Raw genomic sequence first — 23732 nt, forward strand, 5'->3', positions numbered from 1 at the left:
TCACATGGCCAGTGCGACTTACACACGGAACGCTGTTACCTTCCCACTGAGGTGGTCCCTATTTATCTACTTGCATTTGCATGCTTTCGAACCGCTAGGTTGGCGGGAGCTGGGACAAGCAACGGGAGCTCACTCCATCACATGGACTTGATCTTACAACTGCTGGTCTTCTGACCCTGCAGCAAGGCTTCTGCGGTTTAGCCCACAGCACCACCATGTCCCACAATTGATCATATAGTTGTTATGCAAATCACAGATGTTTAGGATCATTTATTAAATAGCATTTGGTTCCACCTTGGTTTGTATGTGTTTTTATTCACTTTAATTACACTCTTTGACTATCTATTTATTCTCTATACTTTTTAACCCTTTCTTATTCTCTCTAGCATTCCAACTTTCCAATCTCTGTCTTAACTTTCTCAGTTCAATCTCCCAACTCTCTCTCTTCAGTTCCCTATCTCCAACCTCTTTTCTCTAACTGTCCTTCTCTGTCTAACTAACTGTCTAACTGTTCTTTTGATTCCGCCCCTCCTGTCCTATCATAGGTTATTGCCTTTGAGCTCCTCTTGATAGACAGGCATGACATGGGGCATTCTGCCACAGCCAGTTTTCTGACCTGTGGCATAACCTTTCATAACCTTAGGCCCTGTGGCACAGCTGTTTGGTCAGCACACAGGAGTATGCAATAAAGAAAGGATAGGGCTCTGAAATTAAACTCCTTAAAACCCTTTGAATTGGCAGGCTGTAGGAATACAGGAGACAGAGGTGTGAAGACAGCTGTTTTCCAGGGCAAAAGGTTCATCTCTTCATCCTCAGCCAGGTCTACGTTGACAGTGGTGATATCTCTCAAATTTTTAAAATATGTCCATAGTCCTTTAATTCCTTCACACAAGCGATAGCTGTATTGTGCCAAGTTGGAGGTGCTAGTCACCAAGCACTTTAGGAGCATTGCACAATCAGCTGTGATGGGAATTGTGCATTGAATTGCTGAATTCTCATTGCCTGGGCCAATGCTTGGGAAATTTATTCAGGTGTAGCCTAACCTTGTACAAAGACAAAAAGGATTCTGGCCACTAAGTATGATTATCCAGACCTGATACATCCACATATTTACTGATAAACCATCCAGATCCTTAGATTTCTGGACATATTCATCTTGTAGTTACTTGAGATGAAATTTTGGGTACAAAATGGTTAATTAATATGGCCATATTTTGAGAAAGGGTGATTTGTGGTCTGAATTTCCTTCTCTTTCAGGGTACAGTTTCAATCATAACCTCTTGCTTTAATAAAGAAAGTGTTTGTCTTTGGGCAAAATTGCCCAAAGAGAATTTCCCATCTAAGCAGCAGCAACAGCCCACACTTTGTTATTACATGTGATTTATAGAAATCTTATTTTGGTCTCCAGTTTCAATTCGTAACTCAGTTGAAAAGGTGCAACTTTGGTTTGTCCACTTTGAACGTAACAGTAAACTGGTTTGCCACTGAAACAGAATTGCAAGGAGCAATCACAACACTATCAAAATACAAATCTGCAGTATTACCTATAGTATAATATTCTTACTGAACTGACTCTAAGTCGGCATCTTTCTATTCCATGTTCTCCATGGCCAGAAGGAAAGTGTATTTTCCTGTCATGTATAGAGCCTCTAGCTCTATGGAAAAGCACAGGCATAGCACTCAGAACCTTGCACAGTGGGGCTGGCAGATACTTCTGGAGAGAATGATACTATCAATTGTAGAATGCTGGTCTGATTCCTCTGTGAAATTGCTCTGCATATAGAAAATTCTTTTCTTTAAAAATCCTTTAGTTTATGAGTGTGGGGTACTGTGCTTCTGTATCGACAATTCAAAACACTAAGATATTGCTCATTATTGCTGCATGATATTTTGTCTGCATTGCCAGCATAGCAAAAGGCAGCCTGAACACTGACGACACCAGTGTAAGCATTTAGGATAGTTTACAGGATACCCTCTTGTGCTCGCTATCATTCATGAAAAGACATCAAGCAGGGGACAATCCCAGAATCTTACATGTTTTTAAAATCACTTAATCACTTCTCACCCAAACATAAAGCAATTGTCAGGGCTGTTTTTCAATAAGTTTACAAAGTTACATATTTTTTGCGTGGGCTGCCCCCATTTTTAAAATTGTCTTTTAGAAAGTTGATTTGCTCTGCTACACATTAACATAGCTGTACTGTTTAGTTGTAACTGCAAAGTCTTTATTTATATGTATTTTCAAATATTCACTGGTAAGTGGGACAGACTGGAGTATAATGAATCAAATAATTAACAAGAGAGGGCAATATGCATTTTGCTACGTTGACTGTTCCTAGCTTTAGTCTAGAGACTTTCATTCACCATCAATGCACATGCTCCTTGCCAAACTGAGAACTGAGATCAATTGCTAATTTAATAACATTCGTTGCAAGCAGCTATGGTGTGCTTTTCTCTCTTTTTATGAATAGTGGCAATTTTATTTACATAGACATAGGACATTAAAACTAACAAAAGCTGGCAAAAGAAAGCTTTTTACTTTGGCAGGATGGCCTACTTTAATACAGAGGTCTCCTTCATTTGTGAATAATTCAGATGTAGAGTCATTCTGCTAGAATAGTTTCCACTAAATTGCTACCATTTTTCTCCTATATAACGAGATCCATCCAGGTTCAGGAAGCACTGAGCTCTATTCAAAGTTCAAGTTATTTAATATGAACCTTGTTTTCCTAGAGGCCTTTGGTCTGAATGCTTGAGGAGCAGTCTGTCACTAATAGTGCTTCACAAACATTGACATACTTGACAATAAGTTGACAAGAATCTGTCAAATGGAACTATATTTGTATGAACAACTATGTATGTGAGACATTGCTTTTTTAATGCAGTTAGGAACAGGTATATTAGGTCAACCAATATTCATTTACTGTTAGTATAACAGCATGTGCTCCAATTATGCTGGGCAATCCTTATTTTATGGCACCCACCTCTTCCTGAATCACCTCCATCACACAGTATTTCAAGTCAGAAGGACAAGCTTTGCATGTATCATATGTGCAGTAGGCCCGAGTGTCTAGTTCATCTTTTGGAGAGCTTTAATACAACTTCAAAGGCAATTTTGGAGAAATTCTTGTGGGTAGACTAAAGATTCTTACACAAAGAAGCTGAAGTATGTCCGTGCACTGTACTTACACTGTACAATCATTTCTGCGGCAGATGTCAGCCTCCTCCCCTAGTTTTTTATATGTGAGGTAAATCCAGCAGAAGAGGTTGTATAATAGCTTCTTCCATAGGCTCTTTCAGATCAGAAAATGTGGACATCCAACAAGGCTGGAGGCTGATAGTGTGGTATGTAATAGCAAGGAAAGCAATGCAGCACCTTGAACAATACAATATGATGGTGTCCAAAACCTTCTTGCCCAGGTAGGTTGGCAAAGCGTAAACAGGTGTAATGGAAACTATGACTCAGTATCCAACTGATGATGTCTATGGAGATTTCTTAACTTGAGGCAACTTGCCACCAAAATTAATTCCTTTTGAATAATTATGCAAGAGGATTTTGGCCAGTAGGTTCAAAAAGAAGTAATAAAAAGACAGGCAGGGAAACTGAAGGCTCTTTTGTGAGGTTTTCTGTGGGAGACAAATTGTGACACAGCAGTAGCTTCATCTTTTTCCACAAGATGAACAGAATATTGCCCTTCCTTCTTACTTGCAACAGGGTTTACTAAGAGGAAACCATATTATAAACGTCCACAGCAAGGAAAAAGTATGTCTACAGTGACCCTTCAGATACATAAAATTTGAGACCCCTGGGAATGGTGATAAATTTGACAGGTCCTGAGGCAATCCGCCCCCCCCCCAAGACATTTTTCTGAGAAACATTCTGATATTTTATTTTCAAGACACAGGACATTTTGAAAAACTATTTCCAACTATTTTTAGGTTTTGAGGGGTTGGCTGCCCCCTGCCACCACCATTTTTAGGTTTTGTCCTAAATTGACTATAGGCAAATGTCATTTTGAAGGAAGCAAAATGCTACCTAGGCTGAGAACAGTTGTTATTAAGGTCACACACACACACACACACACACACACACACACACACACACACACACACACACACATACACACACACACACACACACACACACATTTTCCCTACTAAGAAGCTTAGATAGTAATGAAGGCACAATTAATTTCCTTTTAATATCATGATAAAAACTGGACTGTCCTTGAATCACAAACACATGAAGGCTATTACAACTTTTCAATCAGGCATGAGCAACTTCCAGAGATCCAGAGGCACCTCATGTCCACCTTTGGACCTTGAAGTGCCAACTGTGCTCCAATGCATCCTACCCCCAACTATTATTTATATTTTTTTTAACTGAGAAAGTTATTTGTGGATTCTAGCAGTTCTAAAGAATAATTGTGATATCATTTTGGTTCCAGTTGTTGAAAAATTCCATTTTCATTCCAATTGTTCAAAATCATTTGTTGTTTTAAAAAATATATACCCCAACATGGCAAAATTACCATTGTGTCCACTTAAAGAGGATAGGGGGGATTTTATAACAATTTTTAAACTTCACAAAATTGGGGACAGGGCAACAGTATTAGGGGCTGCAGTTGGGCCCATGAGGAGGACCCTTCCGGACTGCTCTTTGCTTATATCAGCTTTAAACTAAAGGGCTGCCACCTTTTTGAACAGTAGTCCAAAACTCAGAAATCTGTAACCCTCTCATAAAAGCAAGAGGCAGACAGTGCTGGTTCTTCTTTTTGGACCTCAGTTGTCCATTCTGGAAGGGAACAATGGAGAAATGTGAGTGCTTGAATCACTGTTTTTTTATCAATCTGCATAAAGTGTAGAATCAGTCTTTTGCCAATGCCAGGGTTGAGGAACTTTTGGTGGTCCAGACAATGTAGAACCACAATTCCCATCAGCCCTAGGTAGGTGGCTAATTGTGAGGTGTGATGGGACCTGTAAAACTCTAAAAAATGAAAGGCCAAATGCTCTCTGATCCACCAGGAAGGGTGTGCCTTGGTTTGCATGGGGCTGAGTCTGTGGATGAAGCAAAACTTGTTCCATCAACTCTTGCTTAAGCCATAACAATTTCTGTCTTGCTAAGGAAAAAATGGCACCAATCAAGGCCACAGTCACACCAGACAAATGTTCCCCAGTTGTGTCCCAATTACATTGGAGCATAAATTTCCAGTCACACGATGCACAACCATTACTGAACCATTTTACCGACTAGCAGTGTAACTGTGGAACATTTTCCCCTCACAAGGAGGTATCTGGTGTTTTTTTTTTTTTTTTTTTTTGTTCCAATGGTGTTTCAATATATTCTTTAGTGGCATGGCATGTGTGTACAATTCTATCAATACTTTTTGAAGCAAATTCACCAGGGAAGGTGGCCACCATTACTGCCTCATGGCTGCCCTTCTAGAAACTTCTGTCAATTGGGTTAAAGCATAAGCACCACACCTACTGTCTGGTAAGTGGCACAGTGCTGGTGGGGGGTGCTGGGTCCATCAAGTGCAATGCATTGCTTCCAGAGGCACCTGTGTACCAGAGGGAATTCTACCCATCAGGAAGCATTACCTGACATATTGATGTATTGTGTATTTTTTAAAAATTAAAGTTGAGGGGATTTAGTGCCCATAAAACAAGAGAGAAAATAAATTGGGATTGTGGTGTAGCCAGCCATAATGATTTGAATGGAAGGAAATGAATTGGTAACATCAAAACATATTGGAACACTCATCCTGGAATATATCACAAGACCACAAAGCACAACAAGAAAGGGATGAAAAGTCTTGTTACTACAGGTAGACATTTCTCTGCTGTGACCACAACCGAAGCTGCTGATTAGGAGGCCAAATTCCTAGCGGCAACCCAGGAGTAATAACTAAAGATTTCCACTTAAAAAACAAATAAACAAAAATCACATGAACTTAGCCCCAAGCCATGCACTCACTGAAAATAATGAGACCTTGTTCCTGCAACTCCAGCAAGTTATCTGTTCTTCAACACTAATGGCATGAATATAATAATCAAAAGAAGCAAACATTGCTCTGGTCCTTTAAAAAAAAGGTAGAGTGATCAAAAGAGGAATGGGAACATCACACCCCCAAATTGCACCAGTGAGAGAAAGTATGTGTTTTGTAGTCCATTTACGGTCATAGGTGTCACTTTAAAAGGCTTTGCAGCTGGCCTGTTTCCTTTGTTCTCATCTCAGATCCATTCAGTCCATGTGCATCATTAGCAAGAGAGAGACCAAGATTATGTTTACAAGGTAATTCATTGTTTTCATTTTAACCACCATGCAGATTAACTCTCACAGAGAAATTTTCTCATTTGTACCAGCAAGTAATCTATATGCATAGAGCTTGTAAGTAAGCCACAAGTCTCTTTCCTCCATATATTGAAACAAAATGAACACAGTTTATCCTAAATTCCTTGTCAGGTAATTGCACTCATTTGTTTAAATTATTAAAGCAGTTAAACTTGAAGAGCTGAATTAAAGGTGACACGACTGGGTCAGAACTTTATCCTTTTAAAAATTGTACGTGAGTTTGGCCCAGAGGGGTAGTGGTAGATTTATTCCAAAGTTGGTATTTGGAGAGGTTATTTGGAGAACACTGGGGTTATATTTTATTTCTTTCAAAATTGGCTCTCAAGGGAAATTTCATTAGATCTGGAAATGGCAGCTGTATCCCCAGTAGGCTTGTCTGGCATGGCACTATTGAAGACAGTAGAAACAAAACAGGCTTCTGCCAGGTGAACATCTGGCCCCCAGTGCTCCTTGCAGATCCCTTAAGGATGCTAGGCATGCATGCGTCTTCTTGAATTCCCCAGGTTAAGTGAAAAGGGCGTCCTATCAACACATGTTAAAATTGCAGCAAATTTGCTGCAGGAGAAGAAAATCAGGTAACACATTACTGAAAGAAAATCCTTCTTAATTTCCTTTTCTTTTTTAAAAGACACATACCTGTTTGCCCCAGTTGTAGAGATCCATGTTGCAGGGAACCTGCTTTGAGGTACTCCTTTTCATTTCGCCATCTCACAAGCTATTTGTTGCTTAGCAATATGGGTGGGGAGTGTTTATCCTTCCCAGTGTTTTTTGCATTTCAGCTTCCAAAAATACCAAACAGCATGACTAATGGCAAGAGAATACAACAATATAGCTCAACAATATCAGAAGACCAAATGATCCTCACCCTGACCAAAGCTGAAAGAGGATGGTTAAAGCAGGGTTGGGCAGAAGACAATGCTCCGGTCCACTCATGGCAGTTCCCGTGAGATTAGATGATGCTGTTTACTACTGGGTTCTTGCAACAAATTTGGGACTTCATGAACTGTGATGGAATCAGGCATCTCAAATAACATGTTGCCAGGGCTGCTTTTAGAACACATACACAAACTCACATATGCTTGGAGACATGTCTGTGAAGGATCTTTAAACCACAACAATAGTGCCTCTTGACACAGACTGGGCTGAGTATATCTCACTTAGCAGAACTATTCATAATGAGAACTTTATTAAACATTCCAGGTTAAAGATATACATAATGATTATACAGGGAAATAGCAAAACTTCAACAATAATGTATAGCTAGTATGGGGAAATACAGACTCAAAAGAAGCCAAGTCACTTGGCTAAGATGGTTCTGAGATTCAGGCTACTACTGCAAAGTTCTGGAATGCCGGAGCAAAGTCTTTTAAAGAAGAGGAAAGAAAGGAAGGATTTTTCTCAAAATGTGCATGCTCACTCACTCACTCACTCACTCACTCACTCACTCACTCACTCACTCACTCACTCACAGAGAGAGAGAGAGAGAGAGAGAGAGAGAGAGAGAGAGAGAGAGAGAGAGAGAAGGGGGTTTAGAGTGGGGAGCCAGCAATGTGTGGGGAAAATACTTCCAGAAGATATATTGGAGTGGCAAAGATTACACCCCCTTAGCCTCATTGGACTGTCTTCAAGCTGGGGGACACTGGAACTGTTGGGACTTTTATTTACAACCTCACATGTTGTCTGTAGTTTCCATGACTGAGAGGGACTTTTTCCAGACTGGGGATTGTTTATCGAGCTCTAATGAATCATTCCTTCCAGCTTTTGAAATTCAAAGATAGTCCTGTCTCTGCTGAGGGTTCTATTCCTCCTTTTTGTCAGCTGGTAGCAGTTGTTTGTTGCTATTTGTTTGGTTGGTTCCTAGTAGGTATGTAGCAAAGAAAGCAGTAAATACAAGTCTGTAATTTCAAGCAACTGTAGGAAAAGAAACAGTTTTTATTCTTTCTCCTACAAATGTCTCAGAGTAAATTATTTACAGTTTAATGCCAGTAAATGAGAAAAATGTGGACTCTGGGGAAATCATAGCTATTATATTTGTGGACCTCTGTACTTCTACTGTGTAGGAATAATATATTTTACCAGAAATTCAAAAATCTGCAACAAGAACTCCAGCTGGAACAATGTAAGGGTGTTTTTGGGCATGAATCCCAAGAGAGGACATGCTAAGAAAAGCCCTAGAGCAGAAATCAGGAATTCAGGAGAACAACATAGACTAGCAGGATTCTCTGGCTTTATCCTGGATTCTGGGGGTTTAAGCTCAGAAAGAATGAGGTCAGTCAAGAGAGGCTTGGCAGGGATCAAAGGAGAAGGGTTCAAGCAGAGATAGACATAGAAAGATGATTCGTCCCAGAACTTTTCCCTTGAAGAGCAAATATGTGTAGAGTATGTCTTTTTATATGCTTTCTGGCTAGCATGACTAAAGTGTTCTGGCCCTTTGTTAGTCATGTGTCCACTTAGCCTGTTCTGCCCTGATCTTCATCTTGCCACCCCATTAATCTTGGGACAATGGACACAAAGGAGAAGATGGGCAGACTCTGTTTATAAAAATGCAAAACATTCTAGGGTGCTTGCTTTCACAGACCTCTAAAAATCTGTGTTGTATAAAAACAAAAAAAGGAGACCCAATCTACTCTATACAGCCTCTCTGCAGGAGAGCTATCTCATGAGATGACTCCTTGGCTTGGGTATTCATTTCTTCTATGTCAATTTTGATAGAGGTTGTTTAGGGCTATATTCTTGACATTGCCTCATAGGAAGTTGGTTCAGTTTGGACCAGGAGTTATTTTCAGTCACTGTTTCAAACCTATACTTGTCCTTGGCTAGACAAGTTTTCAAGTTAAAACAGGGACTAGGTAAAAGCCAGAATGGGCCAGAACTGGGACTTTGGAATAGAAATTAATGTCAAAAGTAGTGGAATGTGCTGAACAAACATCCAAACAATATTTTAGACTTCAAACCCAATGAACATTACTCTTTCATCAGTCCTTTATTGCCCCCCCCCCAAATTGCCAGAATAGAACACAGTAGCCAGGAATGGCAACTTGAGAGTAGGATAACTCAACCAAATTCACAGCACATATGTAACCACACAAGACGGATGCAGCAAGATACAACTCATCCTTGGGGACAACATCCCAGTATTTGTTCCAGGCAGAAAATTAACATTACAATCAACAGCCAGGACTGGTGACTTCTGAGTAGGAGAGTAGGAGAGCCCAACAGAATTCACTTCCCCTATCCAGTTAGAGGAGACTGTTGCAACCAGTCACAAAATTCCTCTGAAAACAACATGCCTCTCCAATGCTATTTAACATCTATATGAGGCTGCTGGGAGGGGTCATTAGGGGATGTGGTGCTTCATGTCATCAGTACACTGATGATACTCAGCTCTACATCTTTTTTCCAACAACAGTAGATGCTGTATCGTCCCTTGAGCGCTGCCTGGAGGCCGTTCAGCAATGGATGCAGGAGAATGGACTGAGGCTGAATCTAGGCAAGACGGAGGTCCTTCGGTGGGTGTCCCAGACATCAGTGGTTTGGGAAACTCCCTCTCTTTTTGGGGGATGACTCTTACCATCAAGAGTGAGGTTTGCGGTTTGGGTGCACATCTAGACCCGACACTCACCATGGAGACCCAGGTGTCCACCTTCAGCGGATTGCCCAGCTGTGTCCCTGTCTTGATGTGGAGGCACTCACCACTTTGGTCCATGTACTCATAGTCTCAAAATTAGACTACTATAATGAGCTCTACATGGGGCTGCCTTTGAGACTGATGCAGAAACTTCAGATGGTGCAGAATACGGCGGCCAGACTTCTTATTGGGCTGAAAAGGTACCACCATATTTCCCCCACTTGGCCACCTTGCATTGGCTGCCCATTTGTTTCAATGCTGATTTAAAAGTTCTTATGATTACATATAAAGCCCTAAACAGTTTAGGACCTTGATATCTGGCAGAGCGCCTTCTCCCACCCAGTTCTGCCAGAGTCACTCTTTCCAGCCAGGCTGGGTGGCTAAGGGCCCTAATGCTCAGGGAGGTCTGGGAGGAAAGAATGAGGAACCAAGCCTTCTCGGCAGTGACCCCTCGCCTTTGGAACAACTTGCCCATGGAGATCCACCTGGCTCCCTCTCTGGGTGTTTTCAGGAACAAACTTAAGACCTGGCGATTTGCGCAGGCTTTCCCTCCTGCCATATCTTAATTTCTTACACTTTTGCCATCTAGGATTTATAATATATGTTTATTGGTTTTATTGTTTTTAAATTTGTAAACCACCCAGAGTAGACCATTGGTCTAGATGGACGGTATAGAAATCTAAGAAACAAACAAACAAACAAACATTCCAGTACCTGTTCCAGGCAGAAGATCAGCACTTCAAATAACTGTCAGGAATTGCAAGTCCCAAGTATGAAAGGCCATTGAAATTCCCATCCTATTCCAGCAGAGAGGACAGATGCAACCGGCCACAAAACACCATTGTGAAAAACATCCCAGTATCCATTCTGGGCAGAAAATCGATATTCTGAAAAATAGCCCAGAATGTCAACTTCCAAGTAGGACAACCCAACAAAATTCACTAATTCTATCTGACTAGAGTGAACTGATGCAACCAGCCACAAAACACCCCTGGGAACAACATGACAATATCTGTTCTGGGCAGAAAATCAATATTGTGGAGGAGAGAGCCTGGAATAGTGACTTCAGAGCAGGACAGCTCAACAAAAACCACCCATTGCAGGAGACAAATAAAACCAAGTACTCAGCAGCTTGAAGACACAGAACAACTGTGTATATCCTCTTAGTTTTCTCCAGGCTAAGACAAGGCAAAGGACCTGGAAGGTGGGCTGAAGGCATACAGCCACAACCTGTGTTTCTGTGTGTGGAATGTGGCTTCTGTGAAAGTTAGGTGGTTTCATGTCTTACTCCCGTCCAGTCATACAGGGCTGCTGGTGAATTAGTTGCTGTCACCAGCCTGGAAGTTGTTCTTCATCGGCCTTTTTCAAAATATAAAATAAAACCTAGAATGGGCCCTGGAATGTGGTTCCTGTGGCTATATTGTGGCTCGTTGCCTCTGTCCCCTCTACTCTAAAGGGATGGGTGAGCTTTGATAATGCTGCCCCACTTGGAAAATGCCAGCCTTGGCTATTTTGCATTTCATTGCTTTCCTGCCTGCAATCGATACTGAAATGTTCTTCCTGACGATGTTTCATAGCTTTCAACATCATTGCCCTTTCATCTGATGCAACACATGAGCGTCAATGTACCAGGCTATTTTGTGCAATACAGATTTTCTAGCTGGAGCAGGTACTAGAATGTGCTTCTAGCAGCTGTTTTGTGGTTTGTTGAATCAATCCTCTCTCACCAGGTGGGATGAATGAATTTTGTGGGGCTGTCCCCCTCAGAAGTTACTGATCTGGCCTGTTTTTTGCCATATTGATTTCCTGCCCATGATAGGTATTAGAATGTTCTTCCCTGGAGTGGTTTATGGTTGGTTGCATCAGTCCACTCTAGTTGAAAACAGGCTGAAGAAGCAACAAAACAATTCTGAGAGACACAGTTGAGGGGTATGCGGATTGCACAAGACAATTTCTTTTTGAGTCGCTAGGTCAAGTTCATTAATTTTTGGTTGAGTCAGTGTTGCTTGCAACCAGCCCTGATTAGATTATCAAGGCACAGCATCTTTTAGAGGAATTTCTCAGATCAAGTCACTTTCTTGCTGCTTGGAAGCAGAGAACAGAGGTATCAACTTGTTCATCAAATGCAAGTCAAGAGAAAAAAAGCACTTGTTAATTTACTTTCTCTGCTAGATTTTCCCACCCCACCACTAGTGATGCAAATTTATTCCCAAATATTTGCGCTGCTTTCTTTGACCTAAGAAGATTTCCCTCATAAGTAGTCTACTTGTATCCATAATGGTATACCCCAAGGAAAATGTTTTAATCAATATAGGAACTACTTCACTATAATTGTGAGGTTGAGGGTACCTACCAACCAAACCAAACCAACGAGCTTGGTTCAGAACAGGTAAGGTTCCATTTAGCTCCCATATAAACCTTAAAAGTCAGTGACTAGCTAAATACCACTGACTTCAGTGGAAACTGTTAGCACAATTGTGTGCACATCCACTCAGAAATATCCCTCAATAGGTTCATTTCTATTTTCTCCCACATCCAACATTTGTCACTTCGGTACATTCTGAGAAAAGTGAGCTGAAATGGAGTATTCACCCATCCTTAATGTGTAAAGGATGACAGCCAAACAAGAGACAAATTTAGTCTGGATCTAATCCAAGGTTTGTATGCTTTCCAGAGTGAAAATCTTTGACTGTATAATGACTGCATGTAGAAGGTGACTGTTACATCTTTGACAGCTGACCTGTCAAAATGGGACAATTTTTTTTCCATTTGATTTCTTTCTTTTCAAAAGCCTTGATGGAGTGCAACTTTAGGAAAATTGCTTCCAGCAACTAATGTGTATGCCTGTAATCAAGTCTAATGCTACATTAGTCCTTCCTCTTGGGCATTTCCACAAGAGACGCATTGGATGTGGGGCAGTTTGATTTCCATAGTCTTTAGATGCTCTTAATAAAAGAGCTTAGGCTCAGAACAACAGAAAATCGTTCAGCATGTTCTGATATTTCTGTTTTGTTCATCACATAAAGGCAGAGGTGGGATTCAGCAGGTTCGCACCTATTCTATAGAACCGATTCCTAAATGTAGGAGAACGGGCTGAGGCTGAACCCGGACAAGACGGAGGTGCTGAGGGTAGGTGTCCCCACACCGGGGGGTTTGGGAAACTCCCTGTCTTTTGGGGGGGTGACCCTTCCTGCCAAGGATGGGGTACGCAGTTTGGGGATCCATCTGGACCCGGTGCTCACTATGGAATCCCAGGCGGCGTCCGTGGTCCGATCCGCCTTTTTCCACCTTAGGCGGATAGCCCAACTGCGTCCCTATCTTGACGTGGGGGCCCTCACTACCTTGGTGCATGCGCTCGTAATCTCAAGATTAGACCACTGCAATGCGCTCTACGTGGGGCTGCCTTTGAGGCTGCTGCGGAAACTACAGGTGGTGCAGAATGCTGCGGCCAGACTTCTTAGTGGTGTGAAAAAATATCAACATATTTCACCCATTCTGGCTGCACTGCATTGGCTGCCCATCCGATTCCGCATTGACTTCAAAGTGTTAATGCTTACGTACAAAGCCCTAAATGGCTTGGGGGCTCGTTACTTGGCGGAACGCCTACTTCCACCTAGTTCTACCCGTGTCACTCGCGCGAGTCAGGAGGTGAGGCTGAGGAGCCTAATGCCGAGGGAGGCCCGGAAAGAAAAGACAAGAAATAGGGCCTTCTCGGCGGTGGCTCCTCGCCTCTGGAATAACCTTCCCCCTGACATTTGCGCGGCTCCCTCACTGGGTACTTTTAAAAATCAATTAAAAACACTGATGTTCCGGCAGGCCTTCCCCTCAGCCAATCCCTGACCTTTCCTATTTTGTTTTTCTTTCTTTTTTCTTTTTCCCTCTCCTTATTTTCGCTTCACTTTTTCTAAGTTTTTCCCTTACTTATAATTGTTTTTATTATATTGTATTATCCTTGCTGTAAGCCGCCTAGAGTGGCCTTAAGTGGCTAGATAGGCGGGATATAAATAAAATAAATAAATAAATAAAATAAATAAATGTACTATTGGTTCTTAGAACCGTTTGCTGTCCTGAGATGAATCAAGGAGGAGGGGCCAGGTGACCAGCGACGAGCGGGTGGGGAGGGCGATGCAATTAGCTGCCTCCCTTCCTGTGCCACACTGAACCATCTGAGGTGGGGTGTGGGTGAGAGAGATAAAGCCCTGGAAAGAGCAGAGGCATCACTGGGGGAAAGGGGGGGAGGATGAGTCCTTGACGTCACTGGAGGAAAGCCCATGGCCTCTAGGCAGAGAGGGGGGGGTGATTGACAAGGCATGAGGGCAGGACACAGAGGGAAAAAGTTTTGGGGTGAGACCGCTTCAGTCAAACACCCAACCATCCTCATTTTACTATGATTTTTTTCAAGTTAAAGGTACCACATAAGACTGTTGCTTATGTGGTACCTTTTTTTTAAATCTCAGAGAATATCCAATGCATGAAGTGGTGATGGTCTCACTAATCCACGCAAGCAAGGTATGCAATAGAAAAGTCACTAACACCACAAAGAGATCAAACCTTCAAGCCTCATTTAGAATAACAAAGAACTCTTCCTCCTGCCCCAAAACTGACAATTTCAGGAGATAAATGGCACACAAATAGCCCACTCTGTTAGAAGGAGGAAGACAGCTATCAGTATTTTAACACTATTTACTATTCTTGAAATCCATATATCCAGGACCAAGAAAGGAAAACACATAAGCATATCAATAGATAAGGGGAATCGAAACCTTTCTCTCCAGACATTCAGGTGCATCTTGACCACAGGTCAACATGGGGGGGGGCACGCGGAGGGACTCCGAGGGGGAGGGACCATCATGAGAAGGCAGAATTCTCCAGAAAAAGACATACATGAGAGCATACCAATCAAGCATTTGTTGATATTGTTTGTTGTGGGTTTTTCGGGCTCTTTGGCCGTGTTCTGAAGGTTGTTCTTCCTGACGTTTCACCAGTCTCTGTGGCCAGCATCTTCAGAGGACTGGAGTGTTGAGATTGGCTTTCAAGCTTTCATTTCTGAGATTACTTTCAAGTAAGTATGCTTCTTTTTGTTCATAGGATTTTTTAAAAATATAAGAGACATGTAATTTTGCATATGATGAAATACAGATATGTAGAATGGTACACAACCTTTCCAAGGTGCTATATTGACCAAAATGAGTACAGGCCATGCCATTTCTTTGGGGGGAAAAATCCCGAGTGTAAAAGGAGAAAGGAAGGCCATCCCCCAAATATCATCAGGATTGATTCCATTCTTTGCAGGAGGGGAAAAGGGACGATCCACATGTGGCGGTTTGTGTGTATGCACGTGTGAATTGAAACAGGTGTATTCTCCACGCTTAAACCATCTTGATCTCAAGGGGACTTCTGCGTAAATACGGAGAGATCTGGGTTGTGCATAGATTAAATATCATTTATAGACCGGAAGATTACGGGGGGGGGGGAGCATTTATGGAGTGAGTCAAAGCGAGTTTAACTTCCATATGATAAATCCGGAGTTCTTTCCGGGGGAACATCCTGAGTTCTATTGAAGTTCTGTAAACTGCCTGGCAGGCACAGGGCAGGAGAAATAGTGATCTTCTTGACTTCCCCAGGAAAGCAGCTCCAACGGATCTTCTCCAACCCAAAGCAACACCCCCTGTTTGTTTCCTGAATTTAGCTGCAATCCTCACAGTAGCTGGCGGTGGGAAAATCCATATTACTAATAACAACATATTGCTGCGAGTGATCCCTCCTGTAATAATAATAATATGAAGCATTTGGAGATGGGCTGGTCTGGAATTGACAGTTGAGACCCATAAAGTTGACAAAATACCTGTCCCTGGTGGAAACAAAAATTGTTAGCACCTGTTTGTTGGCATACAGCTGTGGGCATTGTGGGACTCTCTTTGGGACCCAGCTTAGAAAGATTGTCATGTTGAGTATCTGTGCATTCAGATTTACCCCTGCATCCTGAGAGTATGCTGGAGGCTGAAGTAAACCAGAGCTGCCCTCTCCAATGAATAGGAAACAGTTATTTGGATCCGTACTATCTGTGTGTTTGGTGGTGGGAAGGGAGAGTACCTTTTCCCATCCTGACCCTGTGCCTTGCCTGCTCCTGCTTGACCGCTCCAGGGTCGGAGTGCCCTGCTCTTCCCTATTATTATGCCATGCCTTTCATTCGCCATCCAACACTGCTTCTCTTTGTTGCTCTCAGAGGATAGTTTAATCGTTGTGTGCCAGTTTCCATGAACTCGCTCCACCACCAGCTTCCCATTTCTCAGCCGCCTTTTGTTTCTGAGACACTGTCACCGGACTGGTGTCTCCGTGTCCGTCTGTCTCACTCATGGGAAAAGTCATTTCCCCACTCCCTCTTTCTCTCCCTCTGGTCATGGTGCCACCTAATTCGACCCGTTCCTCTGGCTGGGCACCTAAAGCTGCCCTCCGCCCCTCTTTGCTACTCCCTGAGGTGTTTCGGGAAGGGGGAGCTTCATCCTTGAATTACCCCTTTTATGGCATGCTGGGGGGGGAGAGAGATCGGCATGGAAACAGGGAATAGTGGGGTGCGGGGGGGGACAGGCATCCGAAACAGGGAGGGCAGCAGGGGGAGGAGCATGGCGTGTGTGAGAGAGAAAGCTCGGCAGCCCCTTCCATGCTCAGGCACAGCTGCAAGTGGCCAATGCAGAGCCTGCACTCTGGGCATTGTGTGTGTGTATGTGTGTGTGGGGTGGAGAGGGAGTTCTGACTCTGGACAGCCGGAGCTCAGTGACACCAAAGTGCCACAGTCAAAAGCACCTATCTGCCACGGTGGGTACTGTATGGGAACCAGGTTGGATGGGATGTACCGTGAGTCTGGTGTGCTGTGAAGACAACTCGCCAGCCATGCCACCTGTGCCATGGTGCCATGAAGGGAAAGAGGGAACTGAAAGGAAAAAGCGGCTGCCGAGGGTGAGTGGGGGAGGTGGAGCCTGCCAGGGCTCTGAGGGAAGCCATAATCACCACCAGTGCCGCCACCAACACCAACACCCCTCAAAGCGACTGGCAAGGAGAAGCGGTGGGTGCGGGGTGGAGGGGAAAGATGGAGGAGGAGGAGACCTCAGAGGAGTCAGTAACTGAAGGACCGATTGAGGTGGTGGGGTTGAGGTGGAGTGGCGACAGATTGAAAAGAGACCATACCTTCCAAGCCAGAAGGAAGCGGGCGGGGGGGGAGAAGAACTCCACAACAGGTGCACAAAGGCGACCTCCAGGTAACAGCAAACAGGGCTATCAGTCATTTCAGAAGCAGGAAAGGGGAGGGAAGCAATTTTTGCTGGTGAGTTATAGGGTGAAATAGGAGGTAAAGGGAAGGAGAGATGTGTCAGTTCTCTGTCAAACTTGGTCATAAGCACCCATTGTGAGGTGTGTGTTTGTTTGTTTGTGTGTGTGTGTATGTGTGTATGTGTGTGTTTGGCAGATGCCCACAGTGAGGGTAACAGCAGCGGTATGCCCAAACAGATACACTTATCCAGACGTCTTAATCATGTGAGAAGTAGTTGTGATGATAGGAAGTAGGGAGATCACTGTGGAAGAAACCCTCATCGGATCCCACTGTCCTGGGTATGTATGTATGTATGTATGTATGTATGTATGTATGTATGTATGTATGTATGTATGTATGTATGTATGTATGTATGTATGTATGTATGTATTTATTTATTTATTTATTTATTTATTTATTTATTTATTTATTTATTTATTTATTTATTATTAGGACATAGAACCTGTTGTTAATTTATTTGAATCCCACCACTGCATAAAGGTATATATTTCACACTTTTACGTCCAAATCAGATAGAATGAACAGCTATGAAATTGACATAGATTAGAAATGAATTGATGAAGTCATCTTTCACCAGCAGGATCTCTGCATATTCACTGTTTAATATCATCAATAATTTGGTCCCTCTTCCAAACCAGGAAGCAGTATCCATTTAGAAGAGGTTGGGTTAGATCTGGAGCAGCAGAACCATTAAGCTTTTTTCTTTCTCCAATTAATGAAATGGCCTGAAATCCAGCAGAAGTTTTAAACAGGAAGATAGTCCTAATGCTGCTTTTTTTTGGGGGGGGGGGAATTACTTCCTCCCTGCACAAGTTCTGGGTTAAGCTTTAGGTCCCACTGTGTTCTATAGGTTTTACTCTCAGACAAGTGTTATGTAGGGCTCTTCAGCCTTACGTGGGAAGAGAGAATAAAAATATATGTATGGAAATATACTTGTAAATGTGAAGCAGCCACCTCAGCCATAAATTCAATTATTCAACAGGAAAACAAAGAGATGAGCAGAGCCAATGCACGGAACACAGCAACCATGGAAACAGAATCTGTTTGTCCTGTGGTAGTGGGGGTGGGAAAGCCTAATGGCTTTTTTTTCACCCATTGGTTGCCTTGACTGAGGAAGAGCTGTGGTTGATTTATTTAGGAGGCAACAGCATGAGATGGACTCCCCTTGCTTACCTAATAGTTCGGTCTGAAATATACCTATGATCTTATTTGCAACCAGTCTGATCCCTGAATGAACCCTGTCATGTGTTCTCCACAGTTTGGCCTTTGTTTGATTTGGAGCTACATCCCAGAACCTTTTCTCAGTCATGGCTTTGCCTGGGACTAGTCAAAGGAGTAACAGAGGAAACTGATGTAAGGTACTGGTTAGAGCCAGAATAGGAAACTGTGGGTCTCCAGATGTTGCTGAACTGCATCTACCATGATTTTTCATTATTAGTTACCCTGGCTAGGGCTGGTGGTAACTGCAGTTCAGCAACTTCTGGTGTGTGTGTGTGTGTGTGTGTGTGTGTGTGTGTGTGTGTGTGTGTGTGTGTGTGTGTGTGTGTGTGTGTGTGTGTGTGTGTGTGTGTGTGTGTGTGTGTGTGTGTGTGTTACATGTTGCCGACTCTTGAGTTGTAGTGTTCATGCAAGTGAAAATATGAATAAAACATGCAGTCACTAGTCTTCCCTTTGATTTCATGACAACTAGCCAGTTAGCTTCTGTCTTTCAATATTTGTTAGTGAATTTATTCAATTCTTTAAAAATCTTCCGGTTTATGTTTGTGGGGTACTGTGTTTCATGCTTCAAAATGCTGCACAATCTTATGACCCCGTTGCCTGCAGGAAAAAAGGATACCAAGTGTTACATGGCAAAGGACATCCTGAATGTTGACAGTACCAATGTCAGCAGTCAAGATGGTCTGCATGGCACCCTCTTGTGCTCACTTGTTGTTTAGTTGTTGTGTCCGACTCTTTGTGACCCCATGGGCCACAGCACGCCAGACCCTCCTGTCTTCCACTGCCTCCTGGAGTTGGGTCAAATTCATGTTGGTAGCTTCAATGACACTGTCCATCCATCTCGTCTGCTGTCATCCCCTTCTCCTCTTGCCTTCACACTTTCCTAACATCAGGGTCATTTCCAGGGAGTTTTCTTTTCTCATGAGATGGCCAAAGTATTGGAGCCTCAGCTTCAGGATCTGTCCTTCCAGTGAGCACTCAGGGTTGATTTCCTTCAAAATGGATAGGTTTGTTCTCCTTGCAATCCAGGGGACTCTCAAGAGTCTCCTCCAGCACCACAATTCAAAAGCATCAGTTCTTTGGCAGTCAGCCTTCTTTGTGGTCCAGCTCTCACTTCCACACATTGTTACTGGAAAAACCATGGCTTTGACTATGCGGACCTTTATTGGCAAGGTGATGTCCCTGCTTTTTAAGATGCTGTGTAGGTTTATCATCGCTTTCCTCCCAAGAAGCAGCCATCTTTTAATTTCGTGACTGCTGTCACCATCTGCAGTGATCATGGAGCCCAAGAAAGTAAAATCTCTCACTGCCTCTATATCTTCCCTGTCTATTTGCCAGGAGGTGATGGGGCCAGTGGCCATGATCTTAGTTTTTTTTATGTTGAGCTTCAGACCATTTTTTGCACTCTCCTCTTTCACCCTCATTAAGAGGTTCTTTAATTCCTCCTCACTTTCTGCCATCAGTGTGGTATCATCTGCATATCTGAGATTGTTGATATTTCTTCCAGCAATCTTAATTCCGGCTTGGGATTCATCCAGTCCTGTCTTTCACATGATGTATTCTGCAAAGAAGTACAGTGGGGTCTCTACTTAAGAACGTCCCTACTTAAGAACAATCCAACTTAAGAACAGCTCCATTTGCTAAATTTTGCTTCTACTGAGAACAGAAATCCAAGATAAGAACAGGAAAAAAAAAACCTTTCCTGCTCTTTTTTAAACCTTAGGTCATCTTAGGTTAAAAAAATTTCTCCCCCTAGTGGTAGAGTACGTATTAACCAGCTTTGCATTAGTTCCTATGGGACCTCTACATAACAAAAAAACAGCCAGAACAGATTAATTGGTTTTCAGTCCATTCCTATGGGAAATTTTGCTTCAACTTAAGAACGTTTCAACTTAAGAACACCATTCCAAAATGGATTAAGTTCTTAAGTAGAGGTTCCACTGTAGTTTCTATGGACGGAAAAGAGCAGATACGGATTAAATGGTTTTCAATGCATTCCTATGGGAAATGCAGATTCAACATAAGAACTTTTCAACTTGAGAACCACCTTCCAATACAGATTAAGTTCTTAAGTAGAGACCCCACTGTAAAATAAGCAGGGAGACAATATACAGCCTTTCCCAATTTTGAACCAACCAGTTGTTCCATATCCAGTTATAACTGTTGCTTCCTGTCCCACATATAGATTTGTCAAGAGGAATTTTGAGTATAACCTTGCTAGTTTGTGAAATGAGTGCAATTGTACAGTAGTTGGAGCATTCTTTGGCGCTGCCCTTCTTTGGGATTCGGATGTAGACTGATCTTTTCCAATCCTCTGGCCACTGCTGAGTTTTCCATACTTGCTAGCATATTGAGTGTAGCACCTTAACAGCATCATCTTTTAAGATTTTAAATAGCTCAACCGGAATGCCATCACCTCCACTGGCCTTGTTGTTAGCCAGGCTTTCTAAGGCCCACTTGACTTCACTCTCCAGGATGTCTGGCTCAAGGTCAGCAACCACACTATCTGGGTTGTCCGGGACATCCAGTTCTTTCTGGTATAATTCCTCTGTGTATTCTTGCCACCTCTTGATGTGTTCTGCTTCTGTAAAGTCCTACCATTTTTGTCCTTTATCATATCCATCTTTGCACAGAATGTTCCTTTAATATCTCCAATTTTCTTGAACAGATCTCCAGTTTTTCTCTTTCTATTATTTTCCTCTATATCTTTGCCCTGTCTCGTGCTCACTACCATTAACAAAGAACACATCAGGGGAAAATCCCAGAACCTTGTTCGGGTTTTCATCAGTTAATCACTTCTCACCCAAAGACAAAGCAATTGTTGTAACTATTTTTCAACAAGCATGAATAGTAGTGATTGAGAGTAGATGTGTCAGTCATTGGTATCATAATGAAGTCTTGTAATGACTGATACACATACTGTACGGTCTAGAGAATACAGCTTTCTTTGAACATGCAGGTACCAAGCACAAAATCTCCAGATTCAAGAAAAAACATGGAATTCCAAAAACAACAACAACAACAACAAACAAACAAACAAACAAAACACCCCTCTGCCATTCAAAATCCAGACAAGAAAAAACTTTCATTAGGTGATGTAAAAAGTGCCAGTAACAGAGTGAAAAGGTGAGTAGTTCAGGTCTCTTGACTATCCTCAAGTGTTATTACAAGTAGCAATTTCTCCTCTCCCTGTGTAACATACTCATTATATACGCTTCTGCTACTCTTTATAGAGTGTTTACCAATATTTCAAAGATGCATGTAATCATTCTAGAATAAGTCATGTGGATCTGTCAGTGTAACAGTGCCATAAAATACTCTTCATGACATTAGCAAGATGGCAGTACTTTATTTATGTGTCTGCTTTTTCCCCTTTTCTTAGCTGTTTGGCTTTTTAACCCCAAAGTTAAGCTTTGTGACATTCCTGTTGCCTCTTGTATGGAGTTTGAACACAAAACTCTTCTTCAGGTATACTGTCTGATTCCTGGATTTTTCTGTTACTCTGTGTAGGCTTCAAAACATTGGAAGGTGACCTATCCAAAGTCTGCATCTGGACAAAAAGAATGGGAGGCACACATGTTGCTTACTTAGTCTTCTCCATTGTAGTGAGATGTACTGTATTCATACGAGTTAATTCTAAATTTTCATCTATAGACGTTAGTTAAGCAAATTGCATGTCCTCATCCTCTTTTCTCTTTATTTGATAATGTCTGTGTGACTACTCTAAGTATGATAGGCCTTACTGCAGCTTTCTCCGTCTAATCCCTTTCTGAAGGAAGGGCTATTTGACTTCAATTTTTCTATTTTCTCTTATATAGAATATTAAAAAGGCCTCCCTTATCTTCCCATTTCTTATCTTGCTGTTCTCTTTCAATGCATAACATTTGTCAACATTTCTTTTTGGATTAGCTAGAAAAGTAATAAAACTGTCAACTGGCTATTTTCTCAACAGGCTTCAGTGGGCTAGCAATAAGCTTAGATTTTATTTATTTATTTGCTTATTTATTTTCTTGTCTGCTTTTTGCTTATTGTATGGAAGTCTGTCACACGTTCCTAACAAAAACAGATTGTGCTGATTAAATGTTGGAAGAGTCATTTGGCATGTTGTCTCCCAAAATCTCATTGAAATAAATATGGTGTCCACTTCAATAACAATGAATGTAATTGGCTGATTCAAGAAGTCTGTATGAAAAGCATTAGTGCTGTCCATGATGCAGGGGCAAAAATCAATCACATGCTCGATGTCCAATAAACCTAAACTAATATTTCAGTTCAAGAATTATAGCTGGGCATCACGTTTTAGGCATTAAAAATCATGTGTTTTTATCTATTGTAAAATAAATAAAGTGAGTTTTAATTAGGATTCAGCTGAAACTTCCTACTCAGTCTTGTGATCATTTCTGTGATTGTTAGTAAGTGCTCTTGATTTTCTTGGCAATCTTCCAGCCCTCTCTGGGAATATATTTGTGTTGCTCCAATGTTACTGAGTTAACTTTTGTTCCCTTAGCAGCTGCTGTCTTTCAGCACCATTTCTTTCCCCCCTGTTTGGCTTCAAAATCTTTAGCGTCAGTTGCTCATGCTGCCTTTCAATCTATTTAACTGCAGTTATTTACACAGAATTCTCTTTTTAAATATCTTTCTTTACCCTGCAGGTCCAGAGCAGTGCAAAACAAGCCCCCATCTCCCAATTAATAGTGTTCACTCTTAAAGGCTTGCCATCTGAGTGAATAAAATGGTTTGACAGGGAATTAAAGAAGCAAAATTAAATAAATATGACATTGTATCATGTGTACAAAGAGGTACTCCAAGATAGGTACCTCATACCCAGCCACCTTTGGGATAAGAAGCCGAAGATGTATCAGACAACTGTTGTTTTATTGGTTATAAACACATAAGTACAGGCAGTGCTCGAGTGTCAGCAGCTGTCTGTCATTAAACAAAGGTAAATTTTACTCCTCTTTTGCCTCTAGTACCTACTGGCTGAGTCCTATCTTGACTGCTCCACCTGATCACAACATCTCACTTCAAGACAGAATACACCTCAACTCCATTCTAGCTGCTTCTAGTGCTATCCCAGTAGTCATTGCCATTGACTGATCAAGAGATATTTCTGGAAAGCTTCTCCCTGACCATAGTCCTTAAGAGCCAGCCTTGCACTATGATTAACAAGATGGGCATGGTAACCTCTCCTCTCAGAACTTGTC

The sequence above is a fragment of the Pogona vitticeps genome, chromosome 4 (assembly GCF_051106095.1).
Source record: "Pogona vitticeps strain Pit_001003342236 chromosome 4, PviZW2.1, whole genome shotgun sequence".
Classification (NCBI taxonomy): Eukaryota; Metazoa; Chordata; class Lepidosauria; order Squamata; family Agamidae; genus Pogona; species Pogona vitticeps.